This window comes from Manacus candei, unplaced genomic scaffold (genome assembly GCF_025592945.1).
Source record: "Manacus candei isolate 608988 ecotype Guabito, Panama unplaced genomic scaffold, ASM2559294v1 h1tg000036l, whole genome shotgun sequence".
Taxonomy (NCBI): Eukaryota; Metazoa; Chordata; class Aves; order Passeriformes; family Pipridae; genus Manacus; species Manacus candei.
In genome coordinates, this window is record NW_026138084.1 from 1784409 (window position 1) to 1800998 (window position 16590).

The following is a 16590-nucleotide window of genomic DNA, read 5'->3' on the forward strand; positions in this document are numbered from 1 at the left end:
CACACCACACAGGGTATTTGTGTTTGTACACACACAGATACAGACACATACTCTACAGTTCTCATCTTTTCCTACTGTCAGTCATGTTCCTGCTGTCACTTGACAATGTTTAAGATGATTGCTTGGATTAGGAAGTGCTGCAGTTGGGAGAAAAGAGACCAGACTGGAATGGAGTGTCAGTCATAGCCTTTTTTGTTTGGCCTGTGCTGTGCACCCAGCTGGAAATGGTTTGTCACCTTGACAAGGTGGTAACATCTTTCTGAATGAACATGTAGCGCTGGCACAGTCACAGATTGTCACTTGTTTGTCCTTGGACTGTCTGGTACTGTCCTGGTATATCACCATTTTAAAGAATACTCAGCTTTTAAGAATGGGCACAAACAGAAATGTCTATAACTACACACAGCAGCCCGTGGTGTTTTACGGTGTTGATGTCTGTGAGCAGATTGCATTGCACCAGGGAATTTTCAATATCAAAAAGGTGCTAACTTTGGTAAAGGCAGGGACTCTGTTTATAGTATGATATCTTTTTCTGAAAAAAAGTAAAGTTTGAGGGGCTAGAAAACTAAGACATGTGAAAGACAGGGAATGTGGTGCTGCCATTCTATGGAAAACCATCTCGGTTACCAAACGTATCACCTTTCATTTCACCTCTGAGGTGACTTCTCTTGGTTGAACTCCACTGGACCTGAAAACTGCTGCTGATTGCTGAGGTCTAGTGTACCACATTCTGTAAATCTACCTTGCTCACTGCACTGAAAGCTGTAGGAATGGAGTGATTATAAAGTAAGAACTGTAGCTGACTAAATTTTGGGAGAGCAGGGGTGAGAAGAAATGCAGCTGCTGCCCCCTCCCCAAACCCACAAGAACTCTGGCGTATGAGATGGTTGCTGGATTGAATACAATCATGTTCCAATAAGCAGCAGAATAAGAATAAATATTTCTGAAGAAAACAGCAGGAAAGTGAGACAAGTGTGTGTACCTGGGAAAGGTCAGTGACTTGAACAGATCAACAGTAGTTTTTCCACATTGTGAATTTGGCCCTGGCATCTTGGTCCCTCAAGGAGCAGAGGAAGGATTTTGCTGGATTTCAAATACAAACAAATGGGGGTCTTTGTGGTTTATCATTCAGAACTCCCTTTCCAAGCTGCCTTCAAGAGGAGACAGCTCTGCCTGACAGTGCGTGGGGACACACGTGGCAGGAGGTAGAATTTCACCTTCATGGGTGTCTGGAGAAGGAGATTGATGGTTTTGCTTCACAGCGACACTGGGAGGACTGGGAAGATGTTTCCCCACATTGGCATTCAGCCACCCCAAGTGTATCAATCGCCACTGAGCATAAAGGTGATTTTGATTTTACACAACAAGAGTTTCCAAGGAGGGGTTGGATTGACAAAAGCAGTTGCCAAGGGGCTCCAAGGGACTTGACAGGTTTACTGACTGATGATATACTACTGACATAGTCTCAATGGAAATTGGGCTTGATATCAATAAAGGACAAGGACATTGTTCAAAAGCAATTTAGAGAGGCCATGGAACATTTTGATTTGTCTCAGTGTGATTCCTCCCACAAAAGGGAGTTGAACTGTGACTGGTGGAATTTATTACAGCTTTATACCTTTTTGTATTGAAAATTGAGCTTCAGCATGATATCCTACTGCTGTCTTCATGCAGATTGCTTAAAAATAAATGGGTAGTTTATGAGGGTAGTATCTTGGAGGTGAGGAAGTTTTAAATGAAAATTATCAAAGAATGTCTTTATTGTAAAGGAGTGTGTATATCTTAGCCAAAGCGGTTTACTGATGGACAAATATGCATTTGGGAAATACTTATATGGACCTTTAAATATGTTTACAAATATCCAAGATAATTTTTTACAGTCTAGTTTAAAAAAAAAAAAAACCAACAAAAACTATTATTTGCAGATCATGTCTGTGCCAGCACTGACATTATTAGAAAGGCAATCCTACTTAGTTCATGTAAGAACTTGCTGCCTTGTTTTCTGAGTAACACAAAAGCTGTTTTATTTCTGAGGAACACATGCTTTCAGAGTGAACCTTGTAAGAGATTGTTTTTCTTTCATGAGGCCTGTATATTTTCCTTTTGCCACTATTTTTGAAGTTGTAGAAAATCTCAACAGAATTGCATTGCAAGGGCAATGCAATTTACTTCATGTTATTTATTTCCAGTGGTTAAAAAGAGAATTGCTGAGAGGTGCCTCAGGTAGGGCAGGTAAACATGTGAATGTCTCTGTACCTGGTAGTTAAAAGCCATGTGCATTGTGGCTAGGGATGAATTATTTTCATTTACTGGTGTGCTGATGTTAGAGGGGAGATGGAGGGGCAGGGAAATAATCTGCCTTCTTTAAAGGTGACATAGATGTTGCCTTGAAATGCACTGTATTCAGGCTCCCTCCAAAGCTACTGCAGTTCACTTTTGGCCACAAAATATGAGGATTAATGACATTCATGTGTTTACAGTCAAGATTGTCTGCCTGGAGTGTGGAAGCAGCGAATCCAAAAACCACATGAATGACAGATAACACTGATAAACACATAGTAAAGCAAGGAAAATAAAAGTGAGCAGATTTATGGGCATTTTTTTTCTTCTAGTGAGTGATAAAGATGTGCAGATTGAGGTCAACAGAGCTGTTAGCAAATGCTCCTGTTGTAGAAGCACAGAAAGAGGGAAAATAACTGCAACTGCACAAAGATATGTCAGTTGTACTTCCCTCGTGGATAGAAAGAGGTGGAAATAATTAACACTACAAAGGAATGAGCACAATGAAGAGACTCTAGCACCATCCTCTGGTGTCCTCCTTGGAAAGCAGATGGAAACTATCAACTCCACACTCCCTGCCTGCCTTTGCTGCACACAGGAGGCTTCTGGAAACAGTGGCAGCAGCAGTGCTGAAATGGTTGCAGCTTGGTGCTGCAGCAGCAGACCCTACCTGGATCCTTTGGAATTAAAGAATGGCCAAGGAACATATAGGGGTGGGCATTTTTTTTTTTGTCCTTCGTGTGCCATTTTATTCCACTTGGTCTGCTGCTTTTTGGCTGGGTGGTAACAAGCAGGTCTGCTCTAAGTAATCCAGCTTTCCCCAGGGTTTGGCCCCGGGCCCTTGGAGGAGTTAGGTCAGAGAGAAGAAAGAGTTTGCAGCTAAAGAGCTTTGAATAGCAGCAGGTAACGACCTCAACTTGCAGTACCTCATTCTGGCCGCTGTTGTTTGCTTGCTTCTGGATTAGGGGTATAAGTAAGAAAAAAAACCCCACCAAAAATTCTGCAGAATGCTGCAGCCACTAAAAAAACCAACCAAACAAAAAAAACAAAACCCAACCAAAACAAAACAAAAAACCAACCAAACACCAAAAACCAGGCAAACAACAAACCCCCTTAGAATTGTTGCTTAAGAATCAACATGGGGTCACAAGAGATTATTATGCTGAGCATCTGGCATGTGTGCCAGCCTGTCTCGTGTCTGAAAGCAAAATACATGTCTGTTTTCAGATAGTTTTGTTCTCCAGCACTGTATTCATGCACTTCAACAGAGAATGCCTGGTGTAAGAAGATTTCCATGGCTGGCATACATTCTGCTGTGCTTGTATTATCAATGATTATGCTGAGATGGTTTCTGTGTGAAGAACGTTGGGAGCCTGCCTGTAGGTTTGCCACTGTAACTTGTCTTTTCTACTGGGCTGGGCTAGTTAAGGTCACGCTGCTTTGTTTATTATTTTTTTAAAGGCATTTGCTGTGTTTGTTTATGAAGTAATTGTATAGTTCTGTGTTTGTCACAAGATTTATTCTGTATCCCTCTCTAGACTGTTTGAGGTACAGCAGTTTTTCTCCATGATGTTCCTGCCTTCAGATAGAAGGTTTGCACACAGCCACTAGAAAAGAGGGTTACTTTTCCAGCAGGAAGCTCTCATGGTGGAAACTGCAGAGCTGGAAGAGAGAGAGATGAGAAAGGCCAGGGATCTTTGCAGAAAGCCAGAGCCCCGCTGGCCTTAATACAGTTACAGTGGTGGACAATGCAGTTCTGTGCATTTAGATATGCTTATGTGGAGCACAAAATATTGACTGGGTGACAGCTGGGCTGCTGTGACTTTTTGTGTGGGAGGGTCCTTATTTTCACCAGGAAAGCTGAATGCATTATTGTTCTCTCTCTGTGTATCACAAAAGAATGCTGCTTCCATTCATTTTTCTTATAATATTAATTCGGTCCCAGCTACTTATTGTCACTGTTGCTTCCACAAAATATTTCCAGTTCTAGAACCAAAATAATCTCCATTCGCTTTAAAGCAAGGCTCTATATTTTGTTTGTGTAATGATGACAGATGCCTTAAAATCAGAGATGAAATTCCATTGCTGGCTGGATGGGCAGAGGACTCTGAAATGCAGAATACACTGAATGAGTTGTGTTTGAGGATGTCCAAACTGTCTTGTAAATAAATGTCTCCAACTTCATGGTTTATTTCTAGGGAACTCTGCTTAGCAGGAGCAGGAGTTATCTCTGCCACGTAGCAGTCAAGATTCACAGTTTTCCTGTGAGATCTGCTACTACAGGAATAAAGACTTCCTTTGTTTACAGGAGTGGGGGTAAAGCTCCCTTCAGGCTGTTGTTTATAGCTGCTGACATGTGATAGAACACAAACATGCCCTCGCTTGTGGAATCTCAGATTGGCATCTTTACAGGGAGGGGGAATCTTCAGGGGTAGCTCAAAGCTGACACCTTGTCATCTGGCTGTGATAAGCCCTAAAAAAGAGCTGTTGTGTGCACTGGAGTATGTTGTGCATAATAAAAATCGAATTCTGGAAGAGTTCAGGAGTTAGAAAGAGTAGTTTTTTGTATTCAGTAGTTGAATTATGCAAGGTATGGAGTGCTGTCTTGTGTGGAACAAGGTAATGGGAATTTCTTTGCTAATAAAAGGCTTCAGGATTTGGTCCAATGGATCTTAAAAATGGTAGTGCTATTTGTGGATGTGATTGGCAGATTTAATCCCTTTCCTGCTCCCATCTACATCTTTCCTTTTCTAGTCTGCACCAGCCATTAGACAAAAACATAATTAAATCTAGTATTTCAGAACCAAAGTAGGCATTCATCGTTCAGCATATGTTTTTTCTTTTATCTTAGGAGTCTAAGGAAGGCAGACACCTCAATGTCACTGAAATGCACACATATGTATTTTTGTCTCCTTTCAAAAATTCAGCCATGCTATTTAATGTAATCCAGTGGTGATTTTATCAACATTTTCTTAATGAAACGTAAATATTTGACATTCCCACATAGTGTGAATGAATTGGAATTTTAAAAAAAAAATGGTCCCCTGGTTGTTGGTTTTTTCTGGCTATTTAATTTCCCACTTGATACCCACAAATGCTTCCACAGCCTCAAAGAAACCAACTTTCCTCACTTTCATCCTTGTCTTTCATTGAGGTAGATGATAATTTGCTGATAACCATTGCACAAGCTTTTTTTTTTTTTTTTCACTAAACAAACCTGAAAAAAAACAAAAAAGACTACAAAAATGTCCAATGCAGTGTTGGCCTTTCTGAAGGGTGACAAGCAAGTCAAAATTTTGCCTTCTTAGACAGTGTACCAGCCTTGCCCTGAGTGTAGTTACCCATAAGGTTTTTGTGAGAGTTTGGTACCTGGGCTGGCATGTCCCTTTAATACCAAGTAGCCATGGGAAAGGTCTTGGGGCTTGAAGATGGGAATGATGGAAGTCTAAAACTGGGGATAGCTGAATGTAGCCTCTGCTGCTGGGAGGCACTTCTGGGAACATTCACACAAGAAGGAGACAGTATTTGGAAACTATTTAAAAATTTTAAACAAACACACAAACAAAAACCAGCAATGAAACCAAACAAATAGAAACACACCCAAAAAATTTAGAAAAGGCAGGAGCATTTATTCTGCCTTCCCTACTGGAAAGCTTTATCCACAGCTGCTGCCTTAATATGAGCAATTAAGCAAGAAGGGCTGCAGTCCATGGGTCTGACACTTCTTCCCCACCATCTCCAAGCAATGTGCCACCTTCAGGGGTGTGATGGACATCATCCAAATGCAGGGTGCACAATCACAGAATATTTAGATTGGGGAGAAGCTCTGGAGGTCACCAGGCCCACACAGGTGTGAGCTGATTTTTGCTATTTGTCCACATTTTACTGACTTACAGGAAAATGTTAAGAAATCAGGTTGCTCCCTTTCTCTGCTTCTTCCAAGTTGTTCGTTGAATGCAACTTTTTACAGCTACAGGGAGATGAAGATTTCTCTCCTTAGTGCAATAACTTTGTAACATGGTGTGCTGTTTGTTTGTTAAAATTCTCTCCATTTAGCAAAATACCCTTTTCCTTCAAAGTAACACGAGCTCCCAGTGGAAAATGAGGATATTTACTGCTTAGCAGAGCCAAGGCCTCCGTTTGCACAATCCCTGCAGTCTGGCAGTATATTTGGAGTAAGTCCATTATGACTGTTTTAGATTGGCTTAGAGCTACATCACAGGGGAGAACTCTTTGCTCAATCTGTGCTAGGCAGATAAGAACTGATATTTTTCTGTGGAAAAAAATCTGACTTACTTTCCCACTTGTTATTTTATTGTACTCAGAGGGACATAGAATTAACTCTGTTAATTGTTCTTTAAAAGTCCCTATGTCCTGGTTAATCCTTGGAAGATAGGGTTCCAGGGGAGCTGTGTTGCTCATATTCAGTACTGTGCAAACCAGAAAAATTTCTGTTCTTGTGGAGAGCAGATGCAAGGAATTGCTCATTGTCTTATAGGCAGAAACAGATTTTTATTTTTCTTCCTTTAGGAAAATGAATGCATTTTAGAAAGGAGGTGATCAGTAAAGAATAAAGAAATGCGTGGTAATACAAAACATGGCTTTGTTATTTCAATCCAGGTTTTGTGCTGTTGAATTCTGGTAAAAATAAAAGAACTTACTGTGTGCCTTGGTATGAACAGGTGCAGCAATTGCTTTTGAAATGAGTCCAAGCAAGTAACATTAAGTCCTCATTTTACACCTCACTGAATGCTGTGCAAAGAGCAGAACTTCCCAGCAGCATAAGCAGATATAATTCCATTGATAGCTTTGGCACTGAGCCTATTCACTTAAATCAGTGAAGTAGTATCTGCTCATGCCTCAGTAAGCAAACCCTATTATATTATACAGGTCAGTATTTGTTTTGGGACAGTCTTTTGAATGCTTCCCTTCCAAAGGCTAATTCTGTATTCCCCCCCCCCCCCAAAAAAAAAAGAGCTTCTGTTTCTTCAGCCTCCTGTTTCTGAGCCTGGAAGATTTATGGGACTGATACTGCCTTCCTTCAGTTGGGACTTTTGAGGCCTTGTATTATGGGAACAGAATTTTGCTTCCAATCTTTTGGAATTTTACTCAAGCTCTTGGTGTGAGGGGAAGGGCTCACAGGATGGATGGATGGATGGATGAATACACTTGTGGGAGTGAAACTCCTTTAAAAGTACTGCAGCTCCTTGGGACCACAGTGTTCCCATTTTGAAATCTAGAAACAAAAGGCTTAGGAAACCTTCCCAAAGCCAAATGCTGCCGTGGGGAAATGTGGACAGCTTTGTTTCTGCTTCGGGAGGAGAACGAGCCACTGGAAAATGGTCTGGGTAGTTGCCTTTAATTGGCAAATAGAAAAGTAATTTAAAAAAAGCATCAATGCTGAATTCCTGCAGACCCACTGCTCTCGAGTGGTGGTTTGGTCAGAAAGTTTTATAACAGCCTCTTGTGAACGAAGAGCTGCCTTGGGATTGGATTCTCTGGGCAGGTAAGGAGATATTCTGCCTGCTCGACTTCTCCCCTCCCTTCTCCTGCCATCCACGTGCCAGGGACAAGAAGGAGGGAGAGGAAGGGATTTTTTTTTTGCTGTATTCCCTAGTCCTGTAGCTGTTATCTGGGAGCTCTGCAGGGAGGGTGTGCTGCTGGGCAGTGGTCTTGCATTAGGCTCAGCATTTTTTCCAGAAATGTTGGTCCCGAATATAATCTCTTGTTTTGTATGACTTTAAAAATCACTGAGGTAAGATCATCTTTTGAATATTTCTGTCAATGTCCTTAGTTACAGGAAACAGAAAAGTTTGGTGCTTGCTTGGGTTCTCTCAATTTCTGTGAAGCCTTGAACAAGTCAGTAATTAATATCTCAGCCTTTTTTTATTTTGTTTTGTTTTTTAATTGTGGTATTTGTAGTGAGGGGAAAAAAAAGGATATTCAGCCCTCCCAAATAAATGGAAGCATTTCCTAACCCTTGCAGGTCTCTCTTGGAACCCTACCTCTTTGCTTTCATGAGTACTTTCCTCCTGCTATTGAGCTTTGTTAAAGCTCCTGGGTGTCACCTTAATTTCAAGCTTGTGTTTAAATCTCACCAGTTTAAAGTCTTATGCATTTTACTGTAGATGGGAAAAAAAGCACAGAGCTACATTCAAAGGGGGAAAATATATAGTTCTCATCAAGTGTTAAGTTCTGAAAAAATAGACTTTGCCTGTGCCATCACTGTTGTCCATAGTTATTAAGAGTAATTCTCAACTATAGAGCTTGAGAATGCAGCAATTATTTGCTTCCCACTTGGAAGGTGACATTCCCAGCTAGATGGCCTAGAAAATTGTTTTCAAAAAGTAAGAAAAATTAGTTCAGGAGGGCTATTGAGCATCCAGCACTCTCCTCAAGAGATTGCTGAGTACCTGTCAGTCCGTGGCACCGTGACAAGTGTTCAGCCCGGGGGTGGTGACAAGTGATGAGCTGTTCAGAGCACAGAACACCTCTTCCCTTTCACATCCTGGGGGAGCTTGCAGAGCTGGGCTGCAAAATTCACGTGCTTGGGGCTTTTTGATGGAAACTGAGAAGCTGAGCAAGGATATTCCATTAACATGCAATAAACATGGCACCTCGTGGTAGTGCTGAGTTTGGTTTTTAATGCACTTTTCACAGTGTGTTGAGCTAACTTGCAAATTATTTGAAGTAAATTGACCCTACGGCATAACCGAAGGATAAAAAGATGTTGGTCATTTGTGGGGCTTTCTGTAGCAGTTTTCATGTGTGGTGGGGTTTTTTTTCCTTCCTAGAAGAAGCTGTTTAGCTATTGGATTTTGCAAATCAACTCTTTTTGGTTTTACTTTTGCTCCTAAATATGAAAATGCACTTTATAAAAACAGTGGAAAGGGAAATTAGTCCAAATTCATTATTCCAAATACACAGGACTTTTGCTTTCCTCCCTTTAGATTTGTTTGCCAGAAGCCAGCATTTGGCACTGTTACCCATGTGCCTGTGGGACTCTCTTTTCAGCTAAGGATTGGAAACTTAAATGGGAAGTAACTAAACACTACCAGGTTGCTGCTGTAGGCTGAGGAAAATGAGGTTTAAGTGCCATTTGTATTCTCCCTGGGTTTCTGACCAGCATTTCAAAGAGAAATTCTCCTCAGAGATTTAATCCTGTGGTTTCTATTGAGTCCAACTATTGTGATGGGATTCTGGGAGCTGGGAAAAAGAGCATAAAAATACCTGTAGAGCAGATCCATGAGAAATAAGGCTTATTTGCTCGTTATTAAGTTTGTTCTTTGATTTAACAGCTTCCTGGAATCTGGGATATGCCTCTAGTCACATCTGGGCTAGAATTCATCAGCTGTTTGTCAGAAAAAAGGTACTATAGGTAGACTGAATGCAATCACCAAAGCTGAAATTCTGCCAAGACTCTGGATTTACTTTTCAGAAAGTGCCAAGGCATCTTTCACAGTCACAAATCATGACACTTACCTTTTGGATGGGACACAAGGCTGGGCTTATTGTGAAAATAGGGTTGCAGAGATAATTTGCCTGGCGTGTAAATAGTGTCTGCATGTGGTAGTATTCCTCAGGAGAAGAGAGGGAGGCAGTGGAGCTGCCAAGGAGTACAGATAAATTGTATCTGAAAAGGAAAAGTGTTGGTTACAGGAGGACTTAAGTAATTGGTGCCTTATGGTTTTCCAGTCTCCTTTCTTCAACTGAGCAGTCATGTATTACAGTGCAAATAGCTGAAACTGCTGCAGACTCATCTGTAAGTTGTTTTGGATGCTCAGTGATAGCCTTGAGACCTTTGGGACTGTGAAGGCCTTCTTCCAAAAATCGTTTTTGTTTGCTTTCTCACCTGGAACCAGCAGCATTGACTGAGCTGGAGAAATGGCAGCCAAAGATGAGCTTATATTGAGCATCAGGAAACAAGCAATGCTGTAGATATTGATGTCAGATGCCTGTGTGATATTTAGTAGGGGATAACTGTAACAGATGAATGATGAAAAAAAACAGTTCCCTTCAGTTCTATAAGAATGGGTGCTGCTCTGTAAAGAAAGGTGAAATGGGGTTAAGAGGCAGAGCCGAGGAATGCTGGAAACAGCACAGGAGTGTGTAGTGCATGTGATGGGCTGCTGAACTGTGCTGCAAAGAACAGATATTTTCCAGGAAGTTTAGTCAAGAATAATGTTCTTTTTCCCAGTAAGCAGGAAATGTTCAAATATGAGGGAGTATTCGTATTTTTTACGTAAATTTGACCTCTGGCTTTCTGAAGGCCAATGGAGCAGGACTTTGCAAACCCCAGAAGGCACATTAGCAGTGAACACTATCCAAATGACATTTCAAGCACTAAATACAGTAACTCCCTCTTCTCTTATATCCCATTTATCATTGTTCTGTCTGTCTAGCTAATTTACTGAGCCTTGTCATAGGACAGATTATTTATCCTTATTTCAGACTTATTTCATTTGTCTAAGATTTCCCATTTGGATGAGTGAAGGAATATTGCTGGAGTACAATTCTCTACTGTCTAAGAGATAAACTTCCAAAATCTCAATGTAGGTAGCATCCTGAACTTCACTTACAAATCAGTTCTTGACCCTATGCCTTCTCATTAGAAGCCAAATATCATCTGTCTTTATTATTTAAAAACTGATAGTCTGTGCTATAGTAGAGGGCCTGTATTTGCTAATTCTGCACCTGTATATCTCTAGTCCTGATAAAATGTCATCTTTGGGTGGTCATTGCACATGAACTCGTAATTTACTTTTGTTCCCTTTCAATAATTCTTTGTTGTTGTTGTTGTTGTTGTTGTCTCATCGGTGCTGCTTGCAAATTTTTCCTGCTTGGCATGGCCTCACAAAACAAGCATGTTCTCAGGCTTCTCAGGGGACTGGCATGATCCTTCCAGCCTGGGAGAGCTTGGCCAGTCTGAGATGTCTGGACAGAAGTAGTTGTTTCTGTTGCATTATTGTAATGGAGAGAGAGATCCAGCTACAACTCCAGCTACGACTGCTGCATTGAAGAAGAGAGACTCTGCTGCCCTGAACGTGGGGAGGATCTTTCCTTCTTCCCTTCTGGACTTTTATTGGAGGGAAAAGAGATTTGATCCAATGTAAATATTGCTTTACCATAGGAGAGATAGTCAGGATTATGTATATAATGTAGTATAATATTTATTCGTGTAATAATTGTAATATAATTCCCTTCCCCCCATATTGAGTCTTGTATTGGGTCTGGAAAACCCCTCTCACACTGGGGTGAGTTGTGGGAGGGGGGCTTGGACTTGGAAATTGGATTTTTAGGAGTCTCAAACCACAACAATTATCTGCTACCACGCTCGGATGCTGCTCCTCTTTGTCTGGAGATCTTCCCAGTTCCAGCAAGAAACAGGGACAAGGTGGCACCTTCTGAGCAGAACCAATAGGTAAATAACCATATGCAGGCACTGGAAGTTTGGAAATGAAGAGATTTCCTACAGCACAAAACACAAGCTCTCAGTACAGCATAAAGTCACCTCTGGCAGCTCCAGTCCTGTCCAAACACAGAGAGAATGTCTCCATGGATCTGTGCTCTGCCCCTCAGGATTGCTCTTGCTCACTTTTTCCCATCACTTCAGGATGCCCAAACAGCAAGGGGGGGTGAAGAATTGCAATCCCAGCTGTCCCAAGAAGGAGTTAATCTTCTCCTGCTGTGGAGTGTTTCAGAAGTGTGAAGTGGAAGCAGGGAAGACTAAGAACTGAGCTGAGCTTCAGAAAGGCTTGTTCTTGGGACTTTTATCAGCAATGTAGGGTTTCTCTGTTGTGAGAAAGCCCCGTGTCTCTCCCCCAGTGCTGCAGGCTGTTGAAATGTGACTGCCTGTGGCAGTCTGTTCATGCTCTGTGCTGGTCTTGCTCTCTCTGAGCTGCTTTATGTTTTTGCCCTTGCCATGATTTCTGCCGAGGTCTGTGATCTCTCAGATGGGTCAAGTTTGCCTAAGAGTGTTCAAAGTGTGTCTGGCAGCAGCCTTTGCATCATAAATAATGAACATTTCCCATGAGAAAGCTTGAAGAAAGTGGGTGGTGGTGAATTTTTTGACTGGGAGAAGGAGGCATATGTGTGTTTTTCCCTTGCTGCTGCTCCAGAGAACTGTGCTCCCTGGCTGGAAAATATAATGGCTGTATGAATTGCTATTTAATCAGGGATGCTAATTAAGTCTTAGCTCTTTAATGCTTTCATGGGAGATCTGTGTATGATTTTCAGTGGCTAGAATTGCAATTGCAGGCAATTAAGCTGTTCTTGTCTTTGTAGGACCCAAAAGTGCAATTTTATGAGAGATATTCAGGAAATGGAGAGATCCTGTCACCTTTAAAATTTTCCTTGATCTGAAGATAGGAGTTGTTTTTAAAAGGAAATATTCTAAAGCAGTGAGGCAATGAAACAATACATTTATTTCAGATTCTAAGTAGCCTTTTTTGTATGCATAATTACAGCAGTACATTCACTTTTATGGCACACTTAATCTAATTGTAGGATAAATATGAAGCCCATTCTGAGCAGAAATTTTACTTGTTTTTTTTTTTAGCATTGCCAGTTTAGTTTTATAATGCAATGAGAAAGCAAGGTCTTACCTGGGGCTATCTGCTGTCTTGTCAGGTCACAACAAAGGGTTCCTACTTATGGGTCAGAGCAATATTTTTGGAACAAGGGGGTCCCACCATGATGGTCTTAAATGAGAAATTTAAGAAGTGGGACAAAATGTGTGGAATACTTGTCCAGCTTATGTAGTACAGTCAAAACTAACCCACATTCAACAGAAAGCAGGCAATCTGCTTAGTGATTAAGAATAGGCTGGGATTTTTAGGTTTTGAAGGGTTTAATTGCTCAAATATTATATCATGGTAGTTGCTATCAGTGATACACTGTGGGGGTGGTCACTGTAATCTCTGGTCCTGCAGGAGCTGGTTCAGTAGTCACCCAATAATATGCTGTTTCTACGTGGTGTAAGGGACAGAAAGGAGAAGAAAAATATTCATATATCTTTCTTTATCTGAATACTGCTTGGAAGGGCAGCCTGCTCTCAGGAGAAGAGCACTCAGAGAAATTTCAGATACTTGAAGCAGGAGAAAGCACAAGATGGACTTGAGAGATTTAGATAAAAAACATGGTATATAATCACAGCTTGTGAGACTAGAGGAGTGGTTTACTTTGCCTTTAGCAGAGTCAGTTCTCTTTTCCCCTTTTTCCCTTACTGTCACTTCTCGGGAGGGCAGGCGTGGGGCAAAGTGGAAATGCAAAAGGGAGGTTTTGGACAGTGAGGAAGTTTGTGAATGGGCACAATGATGTCACCACCACCAACCTCAGACCTCCCTGAGCAAGGGTCAGATGGTTGATCTCTGCCTGCTCCAGGAACACAGGTCAGGAAGGTTCCTTTTCCTTCTGCTCACTGCATTAAGGTCATTTTTCAGCTGGGTACCACTCCATTGCATCATTAAAGTGCTGTAAACTGTGGCCCTGTGATGATAAACTGACAAATATTAATTGAGGGCAACAGGAGCCACACACTGTGGTGAGGCAAATGGTGTCAAAATTACCAGTGCAAACACAGCCAAGCAAATCAAACAAGCTCAGCAGATTAGCTTGGGTACTAGAAATGCTACAGTGGGGATGCTGATGAGCTTATTCAAGCGGGCTGTGTGCAGTAGCTGAGCTGGCATTTTCAGAGCCTTCTTAACTGCCTTGGTGCTGGACTGCTTCTCTTGTGGAGAAAAACACTTGCTGTAGCTCGTGCTGATTTCGTGTGTGAGACGTGGAATCTTTACCACCATCACTCTGTGTTTTCTTTGTCTGTGCTTGTGGTTTGAAGTGGGACCATCCTGCCTTCAGTCTACTCTGAAGTAACTTTCAATTAGCTAATAATTAAATAAGTGATAGAAAAGCAGAAATGATGATTGCAATGGTTAACAATAAATGGAGGCCTTTTCTGCCTTGCATTTGAAACCTCTTCTGGAGCTCAGGTTAGGTGGCTTTGTCCTTCAGGATTCTTCCAGGTTTATCTCTGCAAAGCTTTTACTACACACTGGTTTGATGTTTGGCTTATTACTGTCCTACCCCTCTTTTGACCAAACTCCACAGGTGAAGAGGGAAGTTGTTTACAGCACAGATGGTCAGACATCAGATGCTGAAAGCTCTCCAAGGATCTGGATACCCCATTCACTACTAAAGTGTTCACTTCAGTATATGAATATCAGTGAGATGAATCTTTTGGATGCTGCAAATTGGAGAGAGGATCTGATTTTGAGAGAAGAAGAGGACAGGCATTATGTAAGCTATTCTTTATCAGTTCATGGTGACCTTTGAAAGCTTGAAGGTGATCCATCCCAGGCTGCCAAGCTGACCTCTGTATGGGAAGAGGTTGCACTTTGACAAGTTTACCACCTGCTCCTCTAATTCCAGACAATGGGTGATGTGGAAATCTTTGTGCTATAGAGTGAGATATGGCCCTCATGAAGAGGACTAGGCTCCAATTTCAGCTTAATCAGTTCCTCTTAGATGGTTGTGACCATTTTGCCTTTCTGAGTCTCCATTTGTGTTTGCTGTAAAATAGACAAATGGTCCTATATTGATTTTTGACATTTGAAAGCTGCTACGTGTAACATTCTGGCAGGAGGGAGTTGTTGCTGGTGAGAGAACTCGCAGGCATCATGCAAAATCAATACTTCCCTGATTTGTTCCAGTGTGAAAATACATGTTTTTTCTAAGATCTGTTCCATGTATTTACCTAGAAACCTGCTCCTGCTTTGAAGGGTTGTCTGGGCAGTACTGAGATACTAATTGAAGTAAAATGCATTGATCCTGAGGAGCCCCTGTGGTAGGATTAAGTGAAACCTTTGAAGGGAAAAGTGTAGAGTAGAACATGTACTGTGATGGGGCAGCAGAGGAATACATGTTAATCCAGCCTAAGTAACACTGGGAGACTGGAAGCCTGCAGATGAATAACATTCCTCATCTATTATCCACAAGTAGATGAGAAGACACATTTTCATGATTGGTCAAAAAAAAAAAAAAGAAAAATCGCTCTAATTTTCAGGCTGTTTTCCCAAATAAATTAAGGAAGAGTATTATTGCATCTGTGATTGCCTGAGGACACATTTCTCAGATCTCCACTTGAGAAGTTCTGGCACCATAATCTAATTTGGAGACATTGAAATTAGGGGTCATTTATAATACTTGGATGCCAGAAATGTGCTCTGGAGTGTGTGCACACCTGGCTTTTTCCAGTGAAGACCCTCTCTGCTGCATGAGGGCAGAGTTTGGTGACAGGCCTATTTTACAGGTGGTTAAGATGATCTGTGTACCTTTGAAAATGGGCAAGCTTAATCTAATCTTCTCCAGGGGAATAAAAAAACATGTCCCAAGTATTATATTTTTGCTCAGGTTATTATTCAAAGAAATAGTGTGGGGGGAAGGTAATTCTCTCTTTGCCTCCTTGAGGAAGGTGTTTGCCTTCTAAGACTTGAGCTTGGATTTTATACTGAAAAAAATGCCCCTTGAGCTCAAGGAATATTGTCTTATGGTGCTTTAAAGTAAATATTTAAACATTTCCAGATGCGCTTAAGGAAACTGATTTTTTGCTGACATTGGCTTAAATATCAATTATAGATCTGATCCAAAGCAATGTTAAAACAGAGAACTGAGTGCTACAGACTTGCTGTTGTTGAGTCTGATGGGATTTTTTGTTTTATATTTATTTCCCATATGAACATGTCTCATCTGCATATGACCATAAAAGGACTTGTCTGTGTCAGGACTTCAGGGGGCTTGAGTAATTTCAAAGAGAAACACTAAAAAAAAGAGGTTTCTTGGGCAAATGTGGAGTAGACTTCACTGGTGAAAAGCAGAGGGCTTATTACTCTTCCTTTTGTGAGGAGGGGCTTGACTGACTGCTGCCTTAAACCAAAAGTTGGGCTCCAGCTGCAGTTCTTGAAGCAGTCCAGCTTGGGGAAGAGGTTTGAGCTGTGTTTTTATTACTGCTAATTTCATTAATAATAGAACTGTTGTCCAGGAAGAGACTTAATTCTTGAACCAGAAATGTGAACAGGCTTTAAATGCCTCAGTTGAAAGGTGCTTTTATTTGCTCTGAGAATGTATTCGTCAACATAGCTGGTGTTTCAGATCTTTTAATGCTGGTTTTATACATGCTTGCAGTCATAAGTTTGCAAATGATGATTGAATTAGCAAATTAGATTCCTTCAGCCCTGGCAGGTGCCACAAACCTTGCAATTGGAAGGCTGTAAAAGTCTGAGGGGGAGAAAAAACAGTTTCCCAAAAGAAAAA

General features: G+C 41.3%; 1 protein-coding gene across 4 annotated transcripts in view; it reads left to right on the forward strand.

Annotated features, from left to right (window-relative positions):
* Positions 1–16590, forward strand: part of SLC6A1 (solute carrier family 6 member 1) — a 59870-nt gene that overhangs the window by 10590 nt on the left and 32690 nt on the right. The window contains exon 1 of one of the 4 annotated variants that reach the window (XM_051793290.1): positions 7564–7786. The exons of the other annotated variants lie outside the window; for them this stretch is intronic. The gene's annotated coding sequence lies outside the window, so the exon portion shown is untranslated. Of the gene's footprint in view, positions 1–7563; positions 7787–16590 lie in introns of those variants that run through there. 4 annotated transcript variants of the gene reach the window in all.